Here is a 10,855-nt window from a genome sequence, read left to right on the forward strand (position 1 = left end):
GAATGTGATCACATTACATGACATCACATCACATTTTATCACATGATATGAAGAGACATCACATGATATTACATCACATAATATGATATCACATCACACGATATCACGTGACATGACATTATATGATATGACATCACATTATATGGCATGACATCACATGACTTGACATCACATGATATGACATCGTATCACATGACATGGCATTACATGACGTGGCATCACATGATATGACATCATATGACATGACATCAGAGGATATGACAACACATGACATGACATCCTATCACATCACATAAAATCACGTCACATCTTATCACGTCATCGCACCTCATCTCATCTACGTGAATAGAAAAAGAAAAGGATGAAAGATGTGAAAGATAAAAACAATGATGAAGACCAAGGTAAAGTTACCGATTTCAAAACCAAAAGCACCGTTGGAAAGGTATTTAATTTTCTGTAGATGAGGAGAGTTTTTATTGTTTCGAAATTGGTTGAAAATCGTCGTTTAACAATTTCCATATTTGTGTATGGTTGTTTTTGCAACCTGTTCAATTTAAGCTGTTTCGCTTTTTGTTTTACTTCGTATTTGAAATTAAACTTTGAAATAAAGATAAATATGAAGATGAAGAATCAAGTGATAACGATGAACACAAAAAAAGGCAAAAGTGAAGATAAAGACGAAAACTGAGATAAAGGCGAGACAATGAGAAATACATAAGAATAAGGTTAACAGAGTTGAAATTTTCCGATAGGAATCGAAATAAAATCAGCCATAAATTTATCGAATCATCGAAGTTTATAATTATCGAAATTTGTCCATGGTTATTAAATTATCGCAACGTATCGGATTATTCAAACTGATCAATGTTTATTGAGTTGTCGAAATTTATAGATACAGAAACTTAGTTGTCCAAATTTACGCATAGTTATCGAGCTATAAAAACGAGTGGGATTAACGAAATTTGTCAAGTAAAAGAAATATATCAAGTTATCGATATTTATTGAATTATCATTATTTATAGACTTAACAAAATATATCGAGGAGTCGTAGTGCATGGAGCTCTTTCAACTTACAGTGTTATCGATAGTTATTGATCTACTGAAATTGGTTGGTTCAACAAAGCAAAGTTTAAGGAATTTTCAAAATTTATCGATTTATCGAAATTTCAAGGTTATATAAGCTTATTGATTTATCAGTGCTTATCGAATTTAATCTTCTTAACAGAGTGTAACAAGTTATCAAAATGTTTAGATAGTTTTCGAAAAATGTGGACATGTCAAAAGTAAAAATTTATAAAGGTATCCAAAGTTTTTACATTTTTGAGTTATCGAAATTTATCGAGCCATCGAATTTCACAGTTATCGAAATTGGTCGAGTTAACGAATTTTGTTGAGTTATCGAATTTTAGTGTTCTTGAAATTCATCGAACTATCCATATGTATCAAGTCAATGAAATTTATCGATAAACTTGAATGTATCGGGTCGATTCCAAGTCCTGCCGAAGTCCTCCAAAGACCATCTCAGATAAAAAAAAATTTAGTTACGTTTTAGCAGAAGATTTTCCGGTTAGTTAATTTTTTATCGTATAAGTTTTGCTACGTGTTAAGTTAGAAAACCTCTCCAAGGCTTCTAAAACTAGAAAAACTGTCGAATTTCGACAGTAACTGGCACTCTAGTATGATGAAATGCACTTGGCCTTGACAAAGGTGTAGGATGTCAATTATGTTGTGAACCACAATTATGCTGACATGGCGCACGTGTATTGCTGGACTGTGGGAATGCAACATGTTGGGTGACGACCCTGCAGGGAAACCGCGGACTAGTGAATCAAATTTCTAGTTCCGTACTAGGTCTTTATCGCCAAAAAGGAACTAGTCCGATATGAACTAGATCCCCACGAGTCCAAAATCGGCGAAAAGTGGTACTTTAAAAATACTAATTTTTTCAGTTTTTTTCACTAGAAATCGATATCTGAAGTGACGAATTTAGAAATGGTTCGGAACTATAGAAAAAGGGATGCAGAACGAACTAGATCTTATTTGTCGAATTTAGAACAAGTTCGGAACTATCGAATAAGGGATGCAGCGGGCGGCTTGTTTACTTTACATAGGTATGTGTTCGGCGGGCTCTTCGTTCAAATATTCTGCGTTCTATTCTGCGCTTCGCAGATGCTTTTTCATAGCTTGGTAATACAAAACTAAAATTTGTGTTAACATTTCAACATCTTGGGACCGTCTGGAATCTAAGAGATAACAGCGAGCACCTCTGCAAACTCAGCTACAGCTAAAGGTATGTAAACGAACAACTTTACAATCAGTCAAACCAATTGTATTTCACATTGAAAACACATTTCTTCCAAAATAACTGAAAATCGCACACACGGAAGAACCAAAAAGATTGAAAAATCATGATACTTTTTTCTCTCGTCAGTCGATTTCAGAACTGGTTCGGAACTATAGAATTTAGGACTAGTTCGAAACTATCGAAAAAGGGATGCAGCGGGCGGCAATTGACACTTCCTAGGACATCGCCATGTTAAATTCGCTAGTTGCTTGCATGCAAAAGAGATTTATCGCGAACCAGTACTGGGTCTAAATGTTCTAGAAGCGCACCAGTTAAGAACTAGAGATTTTCCCACAGGGGAAGGATGTGTTAACTTACATATGTACAAATGTATGTAAGATTATAAGAAAGAAGCAACCCACCCGATCAACGTACACGAGAATGCATCCGTTTTAGATATTTTAGCAACACTTCCGCTTACAAAACTGTTGAGAACGCTCAGTTTGTGGCAGCAGAGCTCTCGTTCTCGACATGCATTTTCAAACATTTTTTCGTAGTGTTTTCGATAGTGGAAAAGTATCTCAGGCGGAAGTTATTTCGATCCGTTTTTCTATCGAGAAATTAATGAAAGCGGCACTGTTTTCGATCTGTTCGATTATCGAGAAACTAGCGAAAATGAAAATTATTTCGGTCCGGGGAATGCATCGAGAGTACCATCGTAAGCAAACATTAAAATAACTAGTTTACGATAACACAGGTCCACAACAAAAAATCGATGAAAGGTTCCTATGACCAAGCCTAGTCTGTCATATGTTTTTGGGGTCGCTGAACACGAATCTGAAGTCCGTTTTGCTCCATCACGTCTAGATTTTTTGCTAACCTCAAAAAACATCTCGAATTTTACCTGTCACGTAAAATCCGAGATGTTTTTTTTAGAACGTGATGGAGCTAAACGGACTTCAGATTCGTGTTCAGCGACCCCGAAATCATATATAACTGACTAGCTTTGGCCAAAGGAACCTTTCATCGATTTTTTTTTGTGGACCTGTGCAATTAGTGCTGTTCCATTTCAACTGATTCCCATATAAAAAGAGTGGTTTTAAAACTTTAATACATAATACATACATGCATAACAGCAGGTTATCTACTTAACTCGAAGTTTACTGGTTAAATTGATGAATTGGCTTCCACAATCTATGGTTAGGAGTAAAATTAGAGTTAAATCGTTAAATATTTGGCCCAGAAATTTTCGAAGATTAAGTTGCTAACTCTACATATGTCAATTTTGTCAGTAGCAAGAATAAAAAAATTTAGATTTCAAAAATGTTTAATGTAAAAAATATTTCTGACTTCATATGTACATACATACATATGTACTTACATATGCACATATACATTTTCCGCCTTCAACTCTGAGGTTTCGGCCAGTCTTGCGTGAAAAATATATGCCATTAAAATGCACCAAACGTATGCAGTGAATAAATGTCGCTGGCCAATTTGCAGAGCAATGAGATAGCATTTTATTTAATATTTGCTACATTATTTAACCTTTCTCTTTGTATTTCAAATGTTATATTCAATTTCAATATTTAAAATCATACAGATTTGTTCGCTTCTAAGCTGATGCCACATAAAACTTATGCTTCGCTTTACGTGACAGATTCGCTTTGACGGATAAGATGAACTGTATGAAAATGCTCAAAGCACGCCACCATGAACGAACGAATAAAGATCACCCAGCTCGGCGTGCGAGAAAAAAGTTATTTTTTTTTGCAGTGACGTCATTTTGTCGCCGCCATGTGAATGAAACGGAATGAAACCTGTGTGTGAATGAAAGAACCGATTAAAAAATGACGTCATCAACTATTATTATTTTTTTCTCAAATGCAATTACAAATACACGGTTGCCGTGCTGGGTGATCTTGTTAGTTGGTTCATGGCACGCCACATAGATCGTTGAAGCTGCAGCGCGAAGCGAAAAGATGGCCAACTCCCATCTTTTTGCGCGCGCTTTGACAATCAACCGGTTTAATATTTATTTTGTTTCGTCCAAATTCGAGTTTTCATGTGGAGACATAGAACGTAATTACATTGCTGATATTTTTAAAGCAAAATATATAAAATCCACAGCAATTTTGAAGAGTAAAAAAGCAGTACAAAATTGTTTTCTTTGCGTTCATTGTGGCATAATTTTGCGTCTGGCGCTTCGCTGGCAAAGTTATAAATGTCACGCAAAGCTACAAAGTTTTATCTGGCATCAGCTTTAGTGCCTAGCTTAAGCAAGTGCCTTGCGCTGGGCACAGTGTTGCCACAAAAATATTACCAAATTCCTCAAAAACAAACGAAAAATCCTCAAAATCCGAACGAATTACTCAAAATTTTCTTATTACAGAATTAATAGTATTGTGTACTGTATACTATTTATAGGTACTTCGTATAAAAATTAATTACATTCTCCAATTCAATTGGTATATTTGTTCTTGCGGTTCAAACAAAGTATCACCGTTATTTTTTATGCCTTGGTTTATATATAATATTGCTGCAACTATATCAGTGCTAAATCTGGTCCTCAAGTCAGTCCTACACAGTTTTGAACTATTAAATATACGTTCTACTGCCACCGTTTGAGGAAAATAAGAACAACAATCAAAGTTTTTTGTTCTTCTGGCCGCCATGTTGACATTGATCAAAACACTTACGTTGTGTATGATAAAATCGCCTCATTCGCAATGGAAAGAGGACGCGAGAGAGAAAAATCTAAGAAAACCAAACCCTTTTACATCGTGAACCGGAAGAAAACTAAAATTCTTTGCTTGAACGAGTCATGTTTGCATGGTATATAACGAAATGGGAAAAGTAGGTTTGAAGAATGTTTGACAAGCCACTTGTGTGGTGTATTTTGCTCTTTATAAAACTTCGGAAACCCTTTGGTTCAAAAATTTCCAGAGCGATTTAATAACTCTCTTGAGTAAAACATGGCTGCATTTGTTATCTGCAAATATATCGAGAGAAAATTCCTCAAAAATTCCTCAGAATAAAAATCCTCAAAAAATACTCAAGCGCACCCGAAATTCCTCACGTTTTGAGGAGTTACTCACAAAGTGGCAACACTGGCTGGGCATGACTGATATATGTGTGATTAAGCAAGCGTGCCTCGTTGATATACTGATGAACAGGCATACGCAGAGAGTTAGCAGGTGCTAACTGCCCGTCTCCACAGGATAAAGTTTATATCTGAATACATATGTTAGAATATAAATAGTCAATGGAGACCGCTCATTGTTCTTCAAGAGCAATATATCTATTGCCGGCAATTTGGTAGTTTGACAGCTACATTTTCATTTGCATGAAAACTTCGTGGCTGCAACATCATTATTATTTTAATATAAAAGCAAAAATTCAGCTGTTTCCTGTTAAAATATTTGTAATTATGTACTTGGATGTAAAATATCCTATTTTCTAAATTTTTGAAGCGATTAAATCCGGCAAAAATACATTTTCAAAGCTATCTTACAAATGCTTATATCAAATATAAAAAGCCCACACAAATATTGCCACTGATATAACTTATATCTAGCGACCAAAATGACAGCTGGGCAGCAGTAAATTTTATCCTGTGGAGACGGCCAGTAAAAGAGCGTAAGCGTCGCGTGTACGTATACAAGCAAGAGCGCAGCGATGAGAACACGACAGCAAGCAAAATGAATTAGGCACACTAACAGGTTCGCACAAAAATACAAGATCACGGAGGCAGGAGAGTAGGCCGTTAGAATCGAATTTAGGAAAAAAGTTTAACGATTTTTACATTAGCCGTTTGTTTACATTTCTTCGTTGTTTACAATTTGGTGGTGGCTTTTACTGCAATTTTCTTCATTTTCGGCTGTGACAACGTGTATACACATAGGGCTATTTCACACTGGAACATCTCTGCCACCAGAACAACTCTGTTTGTAAAGTGGCAGTTCTACTGCAGAGCACTAACACATGCGTAACTACGAAAAATACCGGTTCGCCATGTTGAATTTCACGGAGCGCATTTAGTCGCTATTTTCAGGTTGGGCAGTACACATAAAATACATATAAAATGGAAAGTTGGACAAAAGACCAAACGCTGGCACTAATTGCTGAATTTAAGAAGCATGAGTTGCTGTATAAATATACGCACCCGGACCACTTAAAGATATATAAAAAAATGTTTCTGTTAATAAAATAGTGGAGGCGCTTAAAGACAAAAAACAAAATGTAGCAGCAAGTGATGTGAAAAGGAAAATTAAAGTGCTGCAACAGCAATTTGCGCAGGAAAAGAAAAAGATGATCAGAAGAAGTAGAATGGCTGCAGATGATGTTTATGTCTCATCTTTATGGTGCTTCAACGCAGTTTTTTGCTAAACGCAAATGACGAAATATATTCTGAATCCAATGTTGACATCTCAAATATGGGGATTAAGAAAATTAATAGCATTTAGGGCCAGTTTTTCAGTGCACGACTGGCTACTTTAAACTAAGATTAGGAATTCAAATGTCGGCCAGGTGTTCAATTTAAATGCAGTTTACGAGATCTAATTTTAAATTAGCACTGAAAAACTGGCCCTTAGTAAATAATTGTGTTTCGTAGTCAATAGTTTGTAACAGCTAGATATTATTAGCTTGTACAAACTCACGTTTTATCGTTTGTTATTGTGTAAATGAACACCAAGCATAACAAGTGTTACAAACTATCGACCACGAGAACTACTAAAAATACTTAATTTCTCTAGCCTAACAGCCCTTCGACTGAAAGCCAACTGAGCGCCTCTGGCACGGCTACGCCGACGCAAAGATGTAGTGGAAGTAATAGAAAAGTAAATTTTCCAATTGTTTATTTTATTTACTGATATATGCACATACCTAGTCACAGCTTCTATTTATTTTTTAGAGATCCCGCATAAATAACTATGCAGAGAAGATGCGTAAAACTGCAGACAAATCATTAAATTTGATAGACAAATTTGTCAACAGCAGCATACCGTCAGAAACGAAAGAGGATTTTTTTTCGATGATGATTTGCGAAGAAATAAAGAGCTTCAAATACGAAGACACTTATTACAAATTCACTTCGGGCGTCTACAATTTATTACTAAGTTTAAAAGAAGATGAGCGCAATAGATTGCATGCCGAAAGGAGTGAAATTTCAACGTTCTCACCTAGGCGATATTCCACGTCCAGTTCACAATATTCTCTTTCACCTACTTCCGAACATTATTTTTCTCAAATAAGTGTTCCACCTACTGCGAATGAATTCCGATATACAAAAAAACCCAAAGTACACATTGAATCTGTTATAAATATTCCAGCACCTAGTCCGTCCCCTGATCAAATAGTACATGCAGAACATCAGACGGAAACCAACATTTTCCAGGAAGAAATTCTTGTAAATGAATTCGGATATACACAAACACCCAAAGTACACATTAAATCCGTTATAAATATTCCAGTACCTAGTCTGTCACCTGATCATATAGTACATGCAGAACACCAGACGAAAAAAAAAAACGATATTTTGCAAGAAGCAATGACAGCTTTTTTTGAAGATGATTGATATTCATATAAATATCGATAAGCTCAGAATGTTACACGGTGAAGTTAAAAACAGGTGTAGTAAAAATTCTGCCATGATAATAAAGGAGTTTTCACGCTTTATTTCCTGTAATTTCTTGACATTCGACTTATCTTATTGAAATATTTTTCAAGCAAATGTTCAAATAAGATAGTGTAAATGTTTTCTTCTCGCCCTTACTACTACACCTGTTATAATTTCACCATGAATCGTCAGGGCATATTAAACTGTAAGACATGTTTTTGACAATAAAATAGCGCAAATAAATAAGCTGAAACTGAACTTTTTCATTATAAATAAAGAAAACAAGCGATGAAGCGCTAAGATTCGAACATTAGGTATACGGCTATTAGACATCAGTTTTGAGCCCTAAGAAGGCTGTTGCACCAGTCACAAGGAATAGCAGGTAACAGCAACATGTCCACCCTCCGTATTCACCTCCTAAAACTCTGTTTCTGCTGAGATGCTACCGCAGAAGGTTGCCGAACTTGACAGCGTTGCTAATTCTGTCACAATAATAACAAAATAGAAACTCCTTCCTATAAACTTTATAGATAATTGCAAAAAAATGTCAATTTGATTTTAAGTTATTCGTTACTTACTTATGCCAATGAGAAAAGAAAAAAATTGTATTCGGTTTTTTTATTAAAACTTAATTTTTATTGGACAAAAAATATGATCATATTTCCCTTCCGAACAAAAAAAAATCTTTAAATTCCTTTCTAATGTTTTCAAAATTCCTTCCATAAATGCTGAAGTTTCTGGAGGAAGTATTATTTTCGGCCTCAATTTCTATTTCTTCCATATTTCTTCTATACCACTCGCTCTTTTCTATCAAAAAATTGTGAAGCACACAGCAAGCTTGAACAATAATTTTAGTTTTATCTTCCTGAAGTGGAATTTTTCTTTGAAGAATTTGAAAGCGATTTGAAAGCATACCAAATGCCCTTTCAATATTTTGCCTTGCCCGGCTTAATCTTTGGTTATATATGATTTGATCTCTAGTCAGATTTGTTCGATTATATGGGGTCATCAGACGCTTTCCTAGTGGAAAAGCATTGTCCGCATCTATGACATGAGGAAGTTTTCTGTTATTTCCTATTATTCCTTCAGTAGGAAAATAAGTATCGTTATCTAAAATCCGACTTAAAACCGAACGAGAAAAAACACCGCCGTCACTGATTCTGCCATTGAAGCCCACATCAATGAATACAAATTTCCCAAATGCATCTGCTAAAGCCAGTAATACGATACTGTGAAAACCTTTGCAGTTGTAAAACAAATTTGCGTTCTGTTTACTAGGCTTCATTGCGATGTGCTTCCCATCAAGCGCTCCCATGCATAATGGAAATTGCCAAACTCTTTCAAAATCTTTAACAATTTCTGACCATTCCGCTGGGGACTCCGGTAACTGTAAAATAAACCACTTTATATCAGGGCTATTCCAACAACGCGGGTAAGACAATTTTATAGCAAAATTTTAGCGAGTTTTTTAAATTAAACTATAAATTATACAGATGACCTATATTTTAATAAAAACCGCCCATTATCCACTTATTTATGATTAACTAGCAGGCACAAAAAAACGCTTACTTAACTTTATTCAGGAATATAGCGAGTTGATTTTTGTGTCACGGCTTGGACTGAAAAGCTAATGAAAATTTTTTTTGTACAATTGTCCCCTTAAATCGGAAGAAGTAAAGAAAAGGGGGGCGTTGAGCTAGAAAAGAAAAAAGTGGATATTGTCCGCCCCTTTTCCCTTAGTTTAATGGCATAAATATTTCCTAGTGCGAATTAGGAATTAGTTTTCAAAATAAAAGCTCTGAAAATATTTAAAAATCCACTTTTTCCCTCCAAATTTCCACTAAAAAATATATATACCATTTAACTAAGGGAAAAGGGGCGGACAACATCCAACAACATTCTTTTCTAGCCCACAGCCCCCTTTTCTTTATTTATACCCCAAAATCAAAAAATAAAAATAAATAAATTTAATTGCCTTTAAGAATGCGTGACGCATATTGTTGTATATGGCAGAACATACTTCTATAACACTTGTACTCAAATAAGCCAACGAAAGTTTAGTGTTTTCTGTAATTTTTTTGAAACATTCTCCAGTGGCCAAAAATCCCAATGTTACCGCTAATTTTCCATTCACAGGTATGCATTTTCGCAGCTTTGTATCGCTTCTTTCAATATCTTTCCCTATATAAGATATAATTTGGCAAAATTCGCTTTCATTCATTGCTAAAAAGCTTTTAAACGCCTGGGAATCGTCAAACAATTGACATTCCTTCAAGAGTTTCTGGATATCTCCATCAGGATCATGAGACTCTCTCCAAGGTTTTATCCAACAACGTCTTTTCTTTTTATTTAGCATTTCTTCTTCTATAATTGCAGCTGTTGCAGCGCAAATATTATAAATAGCTGTTCCTGCTGCTAACACAAGCAACTTTCGTTTTCTTTCACAATTCAAGGTGGAACTAAACGATGGAAAAAAGAGGCTATTCTCTGCGACAAAATGTTGTATTTTATGTCGCTGCTCCGTGCAAAACTAGAAAAAGGAGTCTTTATTACTACATACTCACACTTAGCTAATTAAAATCCGTTAATTGTTGTATTGCACTTTTTTAATGACAAATTAGTTAAATTGCAACTCGATTTTCAGATTGAACGGATTGATTTCCCAAGCAAAAAAGCATAAAAAAGGAATACAAAAACAGTGTTGGCGTCGCTCTTCTAGTATTTTATTATACCCGAGCGCACTTGTGCACAAGGGTATATTAATTTTGTTCACATAACGGTTGTTTGTAACAGCCAAAACGAATCGAGATAGATATAGACAAATGTATACATAAATGATCAGGATGAAAAAAGGTATCGATTAATCCATGTCTGTCTGTCCGTCTGTCCGTGTACACGATGACTCGAGCAAAAATAGAGATATCTCAACGAAATTTGGTATGTAGGTTTCC

Source organism: Rhagoletis zephyria, unplaced genomic scaffold (assembly GCF_001687245.7).
Source record: "Rhagoletis zephyria isolate East Lansing unplaced genomic scaffold, Rhagoletis_zephyria_1.1 Rzeph_scaffold_04124, whole genome shotgun sequence".
NCBI classification, from domain to species: Eukaryota; Metazoa; Arthropoda; class Insecta; order Diptera; family Tephritidae; genus Rhagoletis; species Rhagoletis zephyria.